Source organism: Gopherus evgoodei, chromosome 1 (genome assembly GCF_007399415.2).
Source record: "Gopherus evgoodei ecotype Sinaloan lineage chromosome 1, rGopEvg1_v1.p, whole genome shotgun sequence".
In the NCBI taxonomy this organism is placed as follows: Eukaryota; Metazoa; Chordata; order Testudines; family Testudinidae; genus Gopherus; species Gopherus evgoodei.
In genome coordinates this window covers 358,127,456-358,143,401 of record NC_044322.1, presented here as the reverse complement: position 1 = coordinate 358,143,401, position 15,946 = coordinate 358,127,456, and the positions used below count along the sequence as shown (strand labels likewise).

General features: G+C 40.6%; 1 long non-coding RNA gene across 5 annotated transcripts in view; it reads left to right on the top strand.

Moving 5' to 3' along the window:
- LOC115656796 overlaps positions 1-15,946 on the top strand; it is a 223,131-nt gene that overhangs the window by 191,454 nt on the left and 15,731 nt on the right. For 4 of the 5 annotated variants that reach the window (XR_004001758.1, XR_004001780.1, XR_004001776.1 and 1 more), the window contains one exon: positions 6,250-6,368. The exons of the other annotated variant lie outside the window; for it this stretch is intronic. This is a non-coding gene — a long non-coding RNA (uncharacterized LOC115656796). The remainder of the gene's footprint in view (positions 1-6,249; positions 6,369-15,946) is intronic. 5 annotated transcript variants of the gene reach the window in all.

Genomic DNA, 15,946 nt, shown 5'->3' with positions numbered 1-15,946 from the left:
AAACTACCCATGTGGAGCCAGGGTTAGCAGACTATGGTCATGAAGCTGGGGGTGGGGTTATCATGCACAATAGAATTGGTGGCGATGGGAATTTTATCAGGTTTGATAAAATGGTAGAGTTGCCCCAAGAGTTTGGGAGATACAACATTAAGGACCAAAACAGCTAACAAAATTCCTTGTATGACCTGTTATTACAAGATATCAGAGCCATAACTAGGTATTTTAGCGGCTGGGGCAAGTATTTGCATCCCCTGTTGGGTTTTTTTCTTCATTTTTTTGCCCCATTTTTCTGTCCCTGTGGCTTTGCAGCCTGGGCGGCTGCCCCACATACCCCGCCCTGGTCAGACTATGGAAGTGTACATATTGCCAAAACATTGTCCTATGCAAAAATAACTCACAACTGAGACCACAGCTTTACTCTTTGATATACTTTTTTTTCACTAAAAATAAAAATATTTCCAAGAATACAGGCAGACACATATTATTCTCCTGTTAGGGCAGGACTCATGTTGTCTCTAAGGTGTCTTTGTAACTCACAGGGTATATTTTCAAGCTTTTGTGTGTAAAAAGAGGGAGTCATGGCTATCATTTTCTCTCTGTTTGTTTCCTTACTGAACTGGTGCACTGATATCCAATGAACTGGATACTGAAGATGACCAGCCAGAATGGTCTCACTTTCTACAATATCTTATCTCAGTGATATCTTTTCTTTCTTAGGCTTTATTTACAGTCAAATCATACTACAATGTATAGGTGTGGAAACTCAGCTGTAACTAGTATAGTTCTACCAGGGCAGATGTGTTTGTTGAAGAAGGGTGGTCTTGTGGTTAAGACACTGGATGGGGCTTCGGGAATTCTAGGTTCAATTTCTGGCTCTTTTACAGATTTCCTGTCTGACCTTGGGCACGTCACTTAATTCCTCTGAACCACAGTTATCTGTTTATAAAACAGGAATACTTCCTTCCTCTCTCATTTTGTCTGTGTTGTCTGTTTAGAATCTCAGCTCTTCAGGGCAGGGACTGTTAACATTTTTGTATAATGCATAACAAACTGGTGATCCCAATCCTTATAAGTAAGTAGTGTTGGACCTGTGGGTATGTGAAGTCTGCAATCACACCATGTGATTGCAGCTTGAGTAGACACACCCATGCTAGCTTTAATCTAGCTAGCTCAGGTCCCAGAGTGGTGAAGCTGCGACACCACGTGCTTCAGCATGGGCTAGCCCTGCAAGTAATTACCCAGGGTTCTGGACAGGCTTGTATAGCTCATTGTGAAGCATGAGCTCCTGCAGCATCACTGCTCCAGGACCTGAGCTAGCTAGAATAAAGCTAGTTTGGGTATATCTGCTTGAGCTGCAGTCGCATTCTGTGTCTCATTGTATCTGCAGATGCAATACTACTTATTTATACTATGGGAATCCCTATAACAGGAATGGTCAATTATTTTTTGTCAAGGTCCAAATTTCTTGGTCAAGGTATAGTCAAGGTCCAGACTCCACAGAAATTAATTTAAAAGACCAATAATAATAATAAGTAAATAAAAAGATGTCAGGGTCTATTCAAAAGGACCTGGTGCGTGTTGATTACCCCTGCCATATAGGCTCCAGCAAGGACAACATATCTTGTGTTTATAAAGTTGTTTCGATTCTATATAGCTGACTTTTTAGCCAAACTTTACTACAAAGTATTTCTTAACACTTCTCATTTGAAAAAAAAAAATCTTGTCCACTCTGATCATGAGATTTACACATGGTCTTAGTTCACGTGGTTCTGATCCCATTGTGATCAAGGCCTTAATGAAGAAGCTGCTGTTGCTCCTGTAGAAGCTCTAGGAAAGATCCACTTGCAGATAATAAAATTGTTCAGACAAGGGACTCCCACCAACCACAGAAGAGTTCTTTGTACTGGAAGGAGTTACCTGTTCTGCTCTCTTCTGTTTCTCTCGCCCCTTCTTTTGTGGTTTTTTCTGTCTTCTACTTTTTCTCTACTTCTTTACTTCCTGCCTCTTAAACTTACCATTGTTATGTTCTATTTTTCTCCTCTTCAGACTTACAAAAGGTGATGCTTTCATGTTTTCTCATGCTTTCTCATGCCACGTTTTCTCATTTCTTCTCTCTTCCTATATTTACGCTTACCTAATAACTTGAAAATAGCAAAGAAAATACATAGGTGGTTTAGTGGAGAATCTGGCATTTCACCTTAAGGGAGGAACTTCTAACTACAAATTTCAAAAGGAACTAGTTGAAAGTACCACATATTAACTATAGGTCTATTCCTGCAAAGATGTACACACCTGGATAAAAATGCTTTTACATGTAAGTATTGGCAGGATTGGACTCTGTATTAACAGAAAATCGTTGAAATAGTAACACTGGGCACTTTTTTAGAGCAGCAATAATTATTTCTTTACTTACTCTAAATTTGATGGTGCCTACTTAATGGAAGGCATATACAGCTTTGGACTGATTACAGGCCTGCAGTTCATGTCAATGTTTTTAATGACACAAATTCAGAGCTGTGATGCCTGGGTAGCATAGTTATCACAGGCAGATGTTAGACCAGTGGTTCTCAACTTATTTACCATTGTGGGCTGCATATGCAGCTCTCTGTGTTATATGGGCCACATCCACGCAATATATATACTACCTTATGGCCCTGAGGATGTCACATGGGCCACAGCTGTGTGCTGATAGGGCCACAAGCAGTTGTGTTTGAGCATCATATGTTAATTGTAAATCTTGATTATAAACTTGATTATCAGGAGGCTAGGAGAGTGGCTGCTAGTGTTTGCCAGCCCTATGATAAGGACTGATGTATGGAATTACAGAATCATAGATGTTAGAGATAGAAATGCCTATTAGATCATACGGACCATCTCCAGGGCAATTCATGTTCTCTCTAGAAAATTTTCTACAGTTTATTCCACTATAGTTACAAATATTCTAAGTGCTGGTCTTTTACCTCTTTCCTGAGGAGTCTATTCCACAATCATGCAGATCTCACTGGCAAGATGATTTTTCCTGATATTCAGCCTACACTTACTATTTCTTAGTTTCACCATATTATTCCTAGTTTATATTCCCTTGTTCCATCCTATATCATTTTTCCCCTTAGTAATAATGTCCTTCAAATATGAAAGGGTAGGCATGATAGTTTCCCAATCTTAGAAAACACTTAACTAAGCTCCTTTAGTACTTGTCTACAGTAAGAGGTGGTGTGAATTCAAACCTCTATAGTTATACCAGTAAATAACTCCCTACACAGACACTCATTCGGATATGAGAGTACTTTTTACTGTTTTAGCTTATATCACTCTGGAAGTCATTCTTGTTTCTGAATAAGGGTGTTCACATTAGCAATATAACTCCCCGTAAGTATATGCTGGTATAACTGGAAAAATCTCCCATGTCAATGAGCCCTTAGAGTACATCTACACTGAGAATATTTGAATGCATAATTCTCCAATTGTAGCAACAATGGAAGCTGTAGTGTAGACAGATTGCAAGTGTAGAAAATGACAGAGAAAAACAATTGTGAAGGAAAAAGATATACACTGACTAATTCCCGTAATACCATGAGATATATTGACCAGACCAGCTGTTTGTATGTGTTCAAATTTTCCAAGTATCCCCTTACCTACTTCTTATTTTTACAAAGTCAACTCCCTTCCAAATTGTCCTTCGTTATCATTGTTTCTCTTGTTGAGGACATTTTTTAAAATGTTAGTCTACTGTATGGCTATACAGAGAACTAATTCCAGGCTGCTGTGCCACCAGCAGGATTGAGTACCTACTCAGTTTGGACCCAGAGAATTTAGCAAGACATTTTGTTCACGAAGAACTAAAGGACTAGCTCCACAATAAATACCTCTCCCTCCCCCAGAAAGAGGACAGCTATCTTGCAAAGCTGGACATTGGCCAGAGGGATCCATGAAGCCCGCACAGCAGCATAATTGAGTAGGGTCCATCTAGAAGTGCGCACTGGTTTGGGTGGTGAGAGAGGCTAGGCTAGGTAGATTATAGAAAGTACATTATAGGTGAATGAACCAAAGGTGTTTGAGAATCAGATTGTGTAACTGAATGGGAAAGTGAATGAAAGAATGTGTGATTGGGTGGGTGAGTGATTAAGAGAATATGTGCGTGGGCGTTTAATTAGTTTGGCAAGGGAGAGAATGTAGGAGTGGGTGAATGGATGGGCAAGTATGCAACTAAAGAGTTGAACCAACTTTATTAGCATTCTTCATGGTACAGCTCGGTAATGACACATAGAAACAGTAGAGAACAGAAAACATTTGGCAGTACTCCAGGCACACTAGGCAAGATCAGATTGGCTGACTTCATGACAGGGCTAGCATGGTTAGAGGACAGGGCTAGGAATCAAGAGACTTGAATTGTGTTACCCACTCCATCTCTGACTTACTACGCAGTTTTAAGCATGTCACTTAACTTCTCTGAGTCCTAGTTACCACTCCCCACCTCATAAAATGGACATCGTAATCTCCAAAAACGACGAGGAGTACTTGTAGCACCTTAGAGATGACTCCTTGTTGTTTTTGCAGATACAGACTAACACAGCTACCACTCTGAAACCATAATAATGTCCAACTTTGTAAAGCAATCTGCAGTCGTTTGTTGAAAGATTTCATGGAAGTATATACAATAATAATTACTGATTATTTCTCATTTGGCCACGGCACACTAACAAGGTGGCACAGCGAATCCGATATTTTTAAATTAGTATATCTGTAGTACTGTAGGTGTGGTGGCACTTTTTAGAGACTATGTAAATTGTCCCTGTACTGAACATGGGAGAGACTGATAGATCAAATCTTGGCATTCCTACTGTATCCTTGACCCTCATACATCAAACTCAGGAGATATCAGCAAGGATACAAGCATTTTCCAAACTTCAAAACTGTCTTTTTTCAATGAAGTAGGGCTTGAATTTTCAAAACCCTTTTTAAAAACTTATAAAATACTAATAGAAGTTTTTTTATTTTTATTACATCTACTATAACACTGGAAATAGTTTACTGTGACTCATACATAGTTGTTTTTTAATTCACCATGTCAGTTACAGACCTAGCTGTGACCTTCCTATGGCAACTACAATTGGGCTATTGTTAAGGTAATTGCTAGGCTATCCTGTTAAGTTATATTAAGTTGTGCACAGTACATTTTCAGTTTTTATTGTAATAAAGCTGAGACCTTTTGAACCTTAAATGGAGGTGAATGAATACTGTGGGAAGTCATAGGCTTTGTCTTAACTGCCAAAAAGATGTGTGTTTACTGTGGGATAATTAATGCGCATTAGCTATCCTGCTGTAAATCCTAGTGGAGACAAGGCACCATAGCTTTTACCAGGAGGTAGCAAGGCAAAATCAAACTTCAGTGCCTTGAATCCACTAGGATTTTACAGAAGGGTAGCTAATGAATGTTAGTTATCCTGCTGTAAAAAAAAAAAATTACACCTTTTTTGTAGTGAAGACATAGACAGGCAGAAGTTTGTGCCTAACAGTAGTTTCAGTAAATTTGATCAGCTATAGACCTTTTGTTATCAGAACTATTTTTAAAAAGTCTACAGCCATTTAATATTTGGAATCTGGTACTATGCTATTGTTTAAAATCCTATGACCATGAAATTGGCCAAAATCAACCCTGAATTCGGTAGGGCCCTAATTATACAACTACGATTTTTTTTATTATTGTTGCATATCAGCCTTCTCCTCTGACGCTAACCCACTGTAGGAATGGGTTTGCTGGGCCAAATGTTCTGTCCTTAGCTACAATCAATAGGGTTGCATATGTCTTTTAGAAATACTAGTAATTGTAGCATTAACTAAGGAGAGAATCTTGCTCACTGTCGTGTGTGGTCTTAAGCCTAAGAAAGATGATCTCAAGAGTGGTCTGATAGTTGTGTGTGTCTTCAATAGGAGATGCACAGTTGTGAGGTTGTGCAGGTTTAGAGAAAACAAACCCTGAGTTTTTCCTTCTGTTCCATCTAGTGGTGTTTGTTTCTGCTAGTCACAGGGTTTACAAAGCATTGCAGTCAGCATGCCTCATCTTTTGCCATTTTTTTCCATATGGGTGTGTGCTTCCTTTTTATCGTGGGTTTTTTTATTTTTGATGCAACTACTCCTTCCATTTTAAGAATAAGAAATGAACTTTAGACTGTGTGTGGGGGTGGAGGGGGGGGAACGTTTCATAAACACTGTGTGGTTCTGATCCCTCTAATCTTTTGCTACCTGTAGGGGCAGGTAAGTGCCAAGAAGGAACTGGGAGGCTCTAACTTTTCCAAGGCTCAGGATTATGCACTGAAGAAGAATATTTTAGAAGCTAAAGCTAGAGGTCAGAACATGCTGGTCAGAAGGTGCGTTGCTTAGAAATTGATCCCTTCTTTTTAGTATCTTTTGTTTGATCGTTCCCGTGTAGAACTCCTATCACATAGGTTGTTGCTTTAAATATGAAACTGAAGTGTATGGTCTGTTTTTGTATTTTTCATTGCATGTTCAGTACAATGTATTTAGCTTCTGGAGCTGATGTTTCCTAGCACTTTTATTACCTCCAGCCTATTTTCTTGTGTGTAAAACATACTTAAGAGAAAGTGAAGGGGAAACATTTGATCAATTTCAGGAGCAAGGAAGCATTATATGTTGTCAGTTGTATTGACCGTGTAATGCTGAGATAGCGTCTGTAAGAAAACAACCAGACAGCTTAAAGAAGAAGTCAGAAATATTTTTAGCATGTTGAAACTGTTTAAAATGCTGATGAAAAGGGAGGTATTGGGAGGAGAGAAATACAGCAGCCTTCCCTTGTGATTCTGTGGTTTTGTCTGAGTTGCTCTTATTTCTTTTTTTCTTCATGAGCTCAGCCATGTATTTCAGTGGCAATTGCTGTCTTACACTGTAACTGTATAGAGGATGTTACATTTGCTATCCTATTTAAAATGGGGGCGTCTAATAAAACCGTGTTCTTCTCTAACACCTTTCCATTTAGGGGTCTCAAAGCATTTTCCACACATAAACGTGTTAGGATTCAGGGTGTCCCTGTGAAGTAGGTAAGAATATATATTATTCTTGTTTTGTAGATGGGGAATCCAATGCACAAAATGCTTCGCATACCATTCTAATCTGAAAAGCAATTCGGAAGAGCTTTTAACTCCATTAACAAAAATAAGATTTTACTATTGTTCTATCCCTGTGAGCTCCACAGAGCCAGCAATCAGAGGTGTGATTGCAGCACATGTAGACATGCCCAATCTAGCTTTGATCTGAATAGCCTGAATAAAAATAGCAGTGAAGCCAGGACAGGCTAGCCACCGGAGTTCCTGCCCAGAGTCCAAGGCAGGCTTGTACAGCCCATGCTGCCACCGCTTCACTTTTTTGTTACTAGATCGGAGGTAACTTGGGTACATCTATGTGTGCTGCAGTTACACCTCTGACTGCAGTGTAAACATACCTATTATGAGAGCTAGAGCTGGAATCTATTCCAGCTGATGCATCAAGAGAATTGTTAACAGATGAATCCTAAGAGTTATCTAGTATTTTCTTCTCCCATCAAGGTCAGTAGTTGTTGGACGGTGCTCTAGTGCCTTTTAGGGTTTTGTCCTAAATTACAATTGCAGATCAGATCATAGCCTCTGATACTCCCATGCAGACCCACTGAAGAATTGCATCTGAGGTGATGCATCAACTACCAAGTAACTCTATTGAAAACTACCACTGATTGTTACACAGTCATTTGCATAAACATAACCATGTTCTCCCTTGAGAACTGCGCAGTAAACCATTTTCAAATCTTGGGATAATGATTATACATCTTCATCAATGACCAGGTTGTCTCACAAAAGTTTTATTCTGGATGATGATGCACAAGCCAGAAAAAAGCCCAGCTTGACCTTCAGATCTTGAATTCAGAGTTTAACAGAATGACTTTTGATTATAAGTAGGGTTTCTAATTTTAGGTTTTAGCTGATAAACACCGATTAAGCACCCCAAGTTTAAACAAAAATATATGTGTTAACCTAATAAACACTGGAAAAACACCGGAAATGGTTACTTGTATCTAAGGGCTTGTTTACACAGAGCAGTAATGCAGACTGCAGGAGTGCACTTCAGAAGTCACACTAAGTGCTGGCACATTAATTGGTTTGAGTAGACCCTTCTGGTGCTCACTAAAGATTCCCTACTGTGTTTTAATCGTGCTGTTTTGAAACAGTACTATGTTAAAGTGCAGTAGTGAACATTACAACAAGATTTCCAATTATGGTAATGTATATAATACATAATGTACATTACTCATTATAATATACACAAAGAAAGCCCTAAAAACCCCTGATTTTTGGATATCTACATAAAACTCAAAAATTGCTAAAAATGAACCCTGAATAACAGAAACGTGAATAATAAACTTTTCAAGGCAAGGATTGTCATTTATTATGTATGTACAGTGCATAGAACAACAGGGTGTTGAATAATTGAGCCTTTTAGGGTCTGTCACAATGTAAGTGATTAATAAGTATAATATTAGGAAAAAATCGCATCTTTATACTTTTTCGCTGAACAAAGCTGAATTAGGGATATTGAAACAAGGAACTGCACATTGTCCCTTTTCATACTTCAATGGCTAGATTTTCAAAAGTGCTTAGCAGCAAGCAGCATCCATTGTGCTCCATCCTTGTTTGCAGTGACAGCTGCTGGCTGCTGAACACTTCTGAAAATCTCGTCATGTCCTTCAGGTGTCTGAGAGTTGAGCTCTTTAGATATTCTGGTGCCAAATGAGTTATCCAAGGTCACACAGAAAGTTAGTAGCAGAGCTAAGAGTAGAATCCCAGCCTTGTGCTCTGAAACACCAGAACATGTTCCATTTCAAACTGCTTTAGAAACAATCATAAATTAAAACCTCCCCGAACCCTTTGATCCATATGCTTAGCTAGTGACTATCAGCATTCCTCCACTGACTTCAACCAGCTGAAGATCTGACCCAATATCATTATTAGAAGAGCTCCATAAATTTCTTACCATGTTTCCAGTAAGTCTCCAATTTTATTATTCTTTTGTCACAATCTAACTGATACATCAGCATATACGTTTTAAGGGCTTGATTTTGCTTCTGATATATGGGTATATATCTTGTAAGATCAGTGGAGCAACTGCGTTTACAAGTCGCGTGTCACTGCACATGCTCCTATCTGAGAACCGGTTCAACTGAAATTGGGACTTTGTCCAAAAGATAAAATACTGCTCTCAACCTATTCACCCAACTGCTATTACACAGACAAACACTAGAAGGTGTTGGGGGCTGTTGGAAATTGGAATTGGTAATATGAGTTGTTTAATGGCTCCCATTCTTAAGAATACCTTGTGATCTACTGGAGCGGAAGCAGGATGCTCTGACCCACTCACTGTATGACAGCAAGCCATGTCACCTCCCTGTTAAATAAAACCAGCCCAAATGTAAAAATATATGAAATTAAAAATATATACTTAACTTACTGTACAAAGGCCTAATTCTGTGTGGTACTGAGCCGTCCAACTCAATTTCATCCCGATGGGAGTTGGAGGAGCTCAGTACCTCACGAAATTAGGATTTAAATAAGTTTAATAAAATGGACCTCTGTGGGCTTCTGTTTCATTCCCTCACGCCTTCTCCCCTGCTGTTGTCAGCTGCTGCCTGGCACCTTTTTATACATCCAGAATGCCCAGCTGCCTTCCTGACTGTTACTAGTTTTGATATGTCATCAGTGGGCAGGTGGTCTTCCTGTGCTGAGTCATGTAGCCTGCTTCATGACTCTGGAATCCGTTTCTGGATGCTTGTCTCTTAACCCTGTGATTTCCACTTCCCCTTTGTGCAGTGCCCATCTTTCCTAACATGCCATACTTGTGTATCATCCTGGTCTTGAGCAAATCCCTCACCTTACGTTACAGAAGAAGAAAATCTCCAGGCCTCAGTAACATTTTCAGATTCAGTATAGGTGACAAACAGATACTTACCATGCTGAGAAGCTAATAGCACCTTTCATCCCTTAAGAATCCCCAAAATGCTTCATCCACATTTTGGGCCTAATTCTCTATTTTCTTATATCAGTGTTACTCTACTGTAACTCCATTGAATTCAGTGAAGTTACATCAGCTTTATGGTGACAGCCACTATGATAACTTGGAGTGAGAGCAGCAGCCATGCAGAGAACAGGCACACAAAATACTGCACAGCAGTAGGGAAAATTTGGAGGTATAATAGTAAATATTTTAAAAAGCAAACAAGATTAGGGAGTGAAACAAACCCTCAAATTTCAGGGCATAAACCAGCCTTTAAGGCCTAACCCATATGTAAAGTTTTGCCAGTGGGTATAGTATGCCAATTTCTATGTTCCAGTGGGCAAGGACTTGGAGCAAACCTTTTTATGGAAAGCGCCGTGAGGCCTTTATTGTCCATACAGAGACAGGACAGAGACAAGTCTTTTGTTTTATTAAAAAAAAAAAAAAAAGGCATGCATGCACACACAGCAGACTCCATGTAACTCCTTTTATTTTCTTCAGAAGGATGACTGGCTGAGTTAAACAATGCTAGGATTCTAGACTGATTCCAGGAAGTCTGAGTATTCGAAACCTGGGACCTGCTCTTGCTGTCCTTGTACAGACAAAACTTCCATTGACTTCAGCAGGAGTCTTGACTGCAGAAGCAGGGTGTCCCTAAGCCAGATGCTGGGACTGGATGACAGAGGATGGATCACTTGATAATTGCCCTGTTCTGTTAATTTCCTTTGAAGCATCTGGCATTGGCCACTGTCAGAAGACAAGATACTAGGCTAGATGGACCACTGGTCTGACCCAGTATGGCCATTCTTATGTTCTAAATTTAGACCACTATGTTATCCCCTGTGATAAATCTGATTAAACAAATTATAAGTAACTTTAAAAAATAAAAGCAATATAAGGGAACACTACAGTTTTGCACAGATCCCTACAATGATTATCATGTCATTAAATTTTTCCTGAACTATTAAGAGTGTAGCCACACCTAATATTTTTGCTAAATTGAGTTTGTCCAGAAGAAACTAATTGGACCAATGGTCAATTGGATTACGAGAGGATTTATGGCCCATTGTCCATACGTCCCATAATTGTTGCCATTTTAGAAAACAAATTTATTAACCACCAAGCATAATTTATTATAAAATAGAATTTTAAATGATTTTTGCCATAGTTTTAGGGCAGTAGTGGGCAACTTACAGCCCACGGGCCTCACGCAGCCCGCCAGCGGATTACCCTGACAGTACCCTGATGCTTCCCGCAGCTCCCATTGGCTGGGAACAGCGAACCACAGCCACAGGGAGCTGCGGGCGGCCGTGCCAGTGGATGGTCCGTGTAAACAAACTGTCTCATGGCCAGCCAGTGGATTACCCTGACGGGCTGCAGATTGCCCACCACTGCTCTAGGGTATTAAAATGTAATTGCTTCAGGGAATAGAAAAAAAGATGAGCTTTGAATCAAAGATACTGTGACACCTAAGAAAATTCAGCTTTTGTTTTTAATTTGCCAGATTTCTACTGGCCTCTCTGCTATCAGCTCTGTGTTGGAAAAACAGCAACAAAGCCAGTGTGACACTTTTCATTAGGTTCCCTCCGAGATTATAAATGTACAGTGCTCCTTTTTGGAAGGAGTTTTTAATTAAGGAGTTAAGTGTACTTGCTAGTTGTATTTCTGAATGGAAGCGGAGGTGACCTCATTCTAAACTGTTGTCAGTCTCATGATCCTGTCATTCCGTCTGTATTTTAAACAGGGATCCATCAGCTGATCTAACTTGGATAAGCTGCTTGGGAAATGCTTTCCAACTCTGTTTCAGTAGATCAGTTATTTAAAAAAAAAAACTGCATTATCTCCTAGGAACAAAAGACTTGCAACATTGGCTCAAACCAGTGATCCCCATCTAGTCTCATATCCTGCCTCCAACAGCGGCCAGTACCAGATCCTTCCCAGGGAGCTTTTAGAATCCCTGTGATTGATAATCATTAAATAACTTTGCCTATAGTTAAGAAGACATTTTCCCCTGTGGGAGTTAACTGTTGACTTAAGCCATGAAGCATGAGGGTTTCTACTTCATAGATCATAGAATATCAGGGTTGGAAGGGACCTCAGAAGGCCATCTAGTCCAACCCCCTGCTCAGAGCAGGACCAATCCCCAGAGATTTTTGCCCCAGATCCCTAAATGGCCCCCTTAAGGATTGAACTCACAACCCTGGGTTTAGCAGGCCAATGCTCAAACCACTGAGCTATCCCTCCCCTCAATAGCTCAGTTCTTTCATCCTATCCAGTGTAATAAATGTGGAAGTTATCATTATCCATATAAATATCTAATTCTTATTTTTGAATCCTATAAAGCAGAGGTTCTCAACCTTTTTTCATTCTGAGGGTCCCCGTCCCCCCCAGCATGCTATAAAAACTCCATGGCCCACTTGTGCCACAATAACTGGTTTTCTGCATATAAAAGCCAGGGCCTGTGTTAGTGGGTAGCAAGCAAGGTAATTGCCTGGGCCTCCACACTACAGGGTTTCCCTCAAAGCTACATTGCTCAGGCTTCAGCTTCAGCCCCAGCTGACAGGACTCAGGGACCTGGACTCCAGCCCTATTCAGTGAGGCTTCAGCATTCTACCCTGGGTCCCAGCCAGTTTAATGCTGGCCCAGCTTGGCAGCCCCCCTGAAACCTACTCAAGGCGCCCTAGGGGGCCCCAGACCCCTGGTTAAGAACTTCTGCTATAAATGTCTTTGCGTCGATGGGCTCTTGTAACATTCAGTTCTACAGCTTAATTATTCACCGTATACAAATATTTTAGAGTGCATTTCCTCTCTAAACTGGAAGTTCTTGAGGGCAGAGGCTGTCATTTTCTATATATTTGTGAAGGACATGGCACAATGGCCCTCTGACATGGTTGGCCTCTAAGCTCTATCATAATATAAATGTTAAATAATAATAAAAATTCTAATTTCATTGAATATCCTCTTGCTCTCATCTTAAGAGGATGAATAGGAGTGTCTGGCTTATCTCTTTTCCATTCATTATTTTTGTATACCTTTATCCTGTCCCCTCTTATTTGTCTCATGTCTCTAAACTAAACAATTCCAGTCTTTTCGAGCACTTCATCTCATCTAAGGCTTGATGTTTCCAGTGTATCGGCTGTAAGACTGTTGAAACCCACCATTAATTGTTACACAATTATTTTCATTAGCCCAGCTGTGCAGTAAAGTAAGCTCACAACTAAAGTTATTTGAATTTTTGATGACAAGATTACAGTGTTGGAATGAAGTACTTGGTCTTTAATCAGGCAAACTCCCACTGATTTTAATCACTTTACTTTTGACTGTCTTTTTGCACATCTCAAGCTTCTGGGCTTGTCTCTTTAAAGCCCCCAAACCAGAGCTGGACTGAACAGTGTGCCAATAATTCCTTTACCAGGGAACTGAAAATGCAGCTGTTTTGTTTTCTAGAATTGGCCTGGAGAAACCTGTGAGGTCAATGAGCTTGATAGCTTTAATGGGCCTTCTTACCACTTTGCAAAACATGTTATGAGCTGTGGTCTGGAACTCCCAAGTTTACCTCACTTATTTGCTTTCTGGTGCTTATTACAAGGGAGAGTTCAAAACTTTGTGGTTTAAATGCCAGTGCAATCCAAGATGGTTTTCTCTTTGCTGCTTTCCAACCTTTATTTAGGCAAAAGGAGTAATAATTTCCCTAAAATAAGCCATACTTTTCAAGATTAACTGTGAGAGCCGGACCTTCAGTGGTGTAAGTTGACACAGCTCCATTTGCTTCACTGCCAGTTTATACAAGCCGAGGATCGGATCCCTGAGTTCAACCTAATAGTCCAAACTCAGGTGCGGGACTCTGAACTCCTGTGTCTAAACAAAACTCTGATACAAACTCTCTCAGTGGCTTTGGGAAAATCACAGAAACTCTCTTGCCATCTGTAAAATGGGGATAATGCATTTACCTGAAGGGGTTATTGTGAGGATTAATTAGTGTTTGTGCAGGGCTTTCAGGGTATGAAGTGCTCAGTATAAGTATTACCAAACTTTAACATCCCACAGTCCAGGGGTTTTATGTTGTTGTTTTGTTTTTTGTGTTGTGTTCTCTCTCTCTCTCAAGTCTCTGGACTTTGGAAATGGTTCTCCTATTTGTTAGTATCTTCTTCATTCTCCAAAGATCTGAGTCACTGCACAGGATACATCTGCCCTCTGGAGGTTGGTTCAGAAGAAAGAGAACCAAATTTTCAAAGGGGTCTCTGAAATTGTGGGTGCAGTGCCAGGTGTCTGGATTCTTATGCATACAAAAACCCAGCGCTGTGAGAACAAACTGCTTTCTTGTGGGCAAAAACTCAGGGGCTGAGACTTGTGCCTGCATTCTTAGAGGCTGCTGTTGAAAATGTGGCTTTTCAAAGAGGTACTTTCATGGTTGAAAAGAAATCTATCAGACAGCTTGATTCCCAGATAACAAGAGGGGAAAGCTACCTATCCCACTATAAAGGCACAGAGGGCCCTTACAAAAATGGAACCGCACAGTTCCACTGTGCAGGTGATGAGGGAGGATGCTGGGAACTTACACAGAGAAGAGGAACAAAGCTGTGCCCCAGCATCCAGGAAACTTGTGGGCAGGATGGATCCTCTGGACATTGTTTCCTACAGAGGGGCATGCTTTAGTAGCTGCACTGACAGCATAATGGTACCCACAGAGCACTGCCCCAGGGTGAAGGGCAGATTCTTTCTTGTCCTGCACATCCCCACAAATCTCCCCAGGGCACCACCCAGCTACTCAGGCTGATGGCTTTGTAAAGTACTTGGCATGAAGACCGCAGGTGTACCTAGGATTGCAGGACAGCAGCCAGCACAGCACAATCCATTCATAAGCACCAGGTGAGCTCTTCATGTCTGATTTTGAATGCACACATTTCACTCGGGCCGATCTGGCTCTTGATTAAAAAAAAACAACTTAAACTGCCCTCCATCAAAAATCAATGGCTGCAATAGAATATCAGAGAATTGAGCAACATGTGAAGGACATGTTGTTTCCTCTAGGGTACTGACTAAAGGTTATGTCACTTGGATACTTTGGATGTTTGTGAGCACTACAGGACTTGGAAAGGGAAAGCAAAAAGGAAAAACACTGGGGAGGTGAACAATTTGTTTTGTTTTATGACTCTCTTAGTAGTTTAACGAGGGAACGATTACTCATGCCCTGTCACTGCAGATCTAGAAAATTCTGCTGGGCTTAAAAACTGGCAGGAAAAAGTAGTTTCCTAAAAAACAATGAATTAATTACACAAAGGCCATTACTCAGGAGTCCCTGGTGACTAGGAAGAGACAGAGTGTGCCTTGTGCAAGAGTCAGGATTTGTTTTAAATCTCCCCCCTTCTGACCCTCCCCCGCTCCCAAGACAGCCCTTTTCGGCCTCTTCAGGGGGGAGGGATAGCTCAGTGATTTGAGCATTGGCCTGCTAAACCCGGTATTGTGAGTTCAATCCTTGAGGAGACCATTTAGGGATCTGGAGCAAAAATCTGGGGGTTGGTCCTGCTTTCAGCAGGGGGTTGGACTAGATGACCTCCTGAGGTCCCTTCCAACCCTAATATTCTGTGATTTCAGGGAAAATGATTGATTGGGCCAGCACCTTCTACCAAATCCTGTTTCCCTCAACAATGAGTGGGTGAGCCAGACATTTCCTGAAGAGGTAGGATCGGAGGACAAGTCTCCCACCCACAAAAGATAAAACAAGATAAAGCATTTGTGGAGCTTATGCCATAGAGGGGATGAGAGACAGGGGAATTGTTGGATCTCCTCAGTTCTCCAAGGCAAGAGAGAAAAGAGATCAGAAGGATTCAGTTCAGTTTTGGTGTAGAGATTTGTTGGGGGAGGAAGGGCAATGGTTTTTTATTGAGCTGGTTCACACATCTTTAAACCT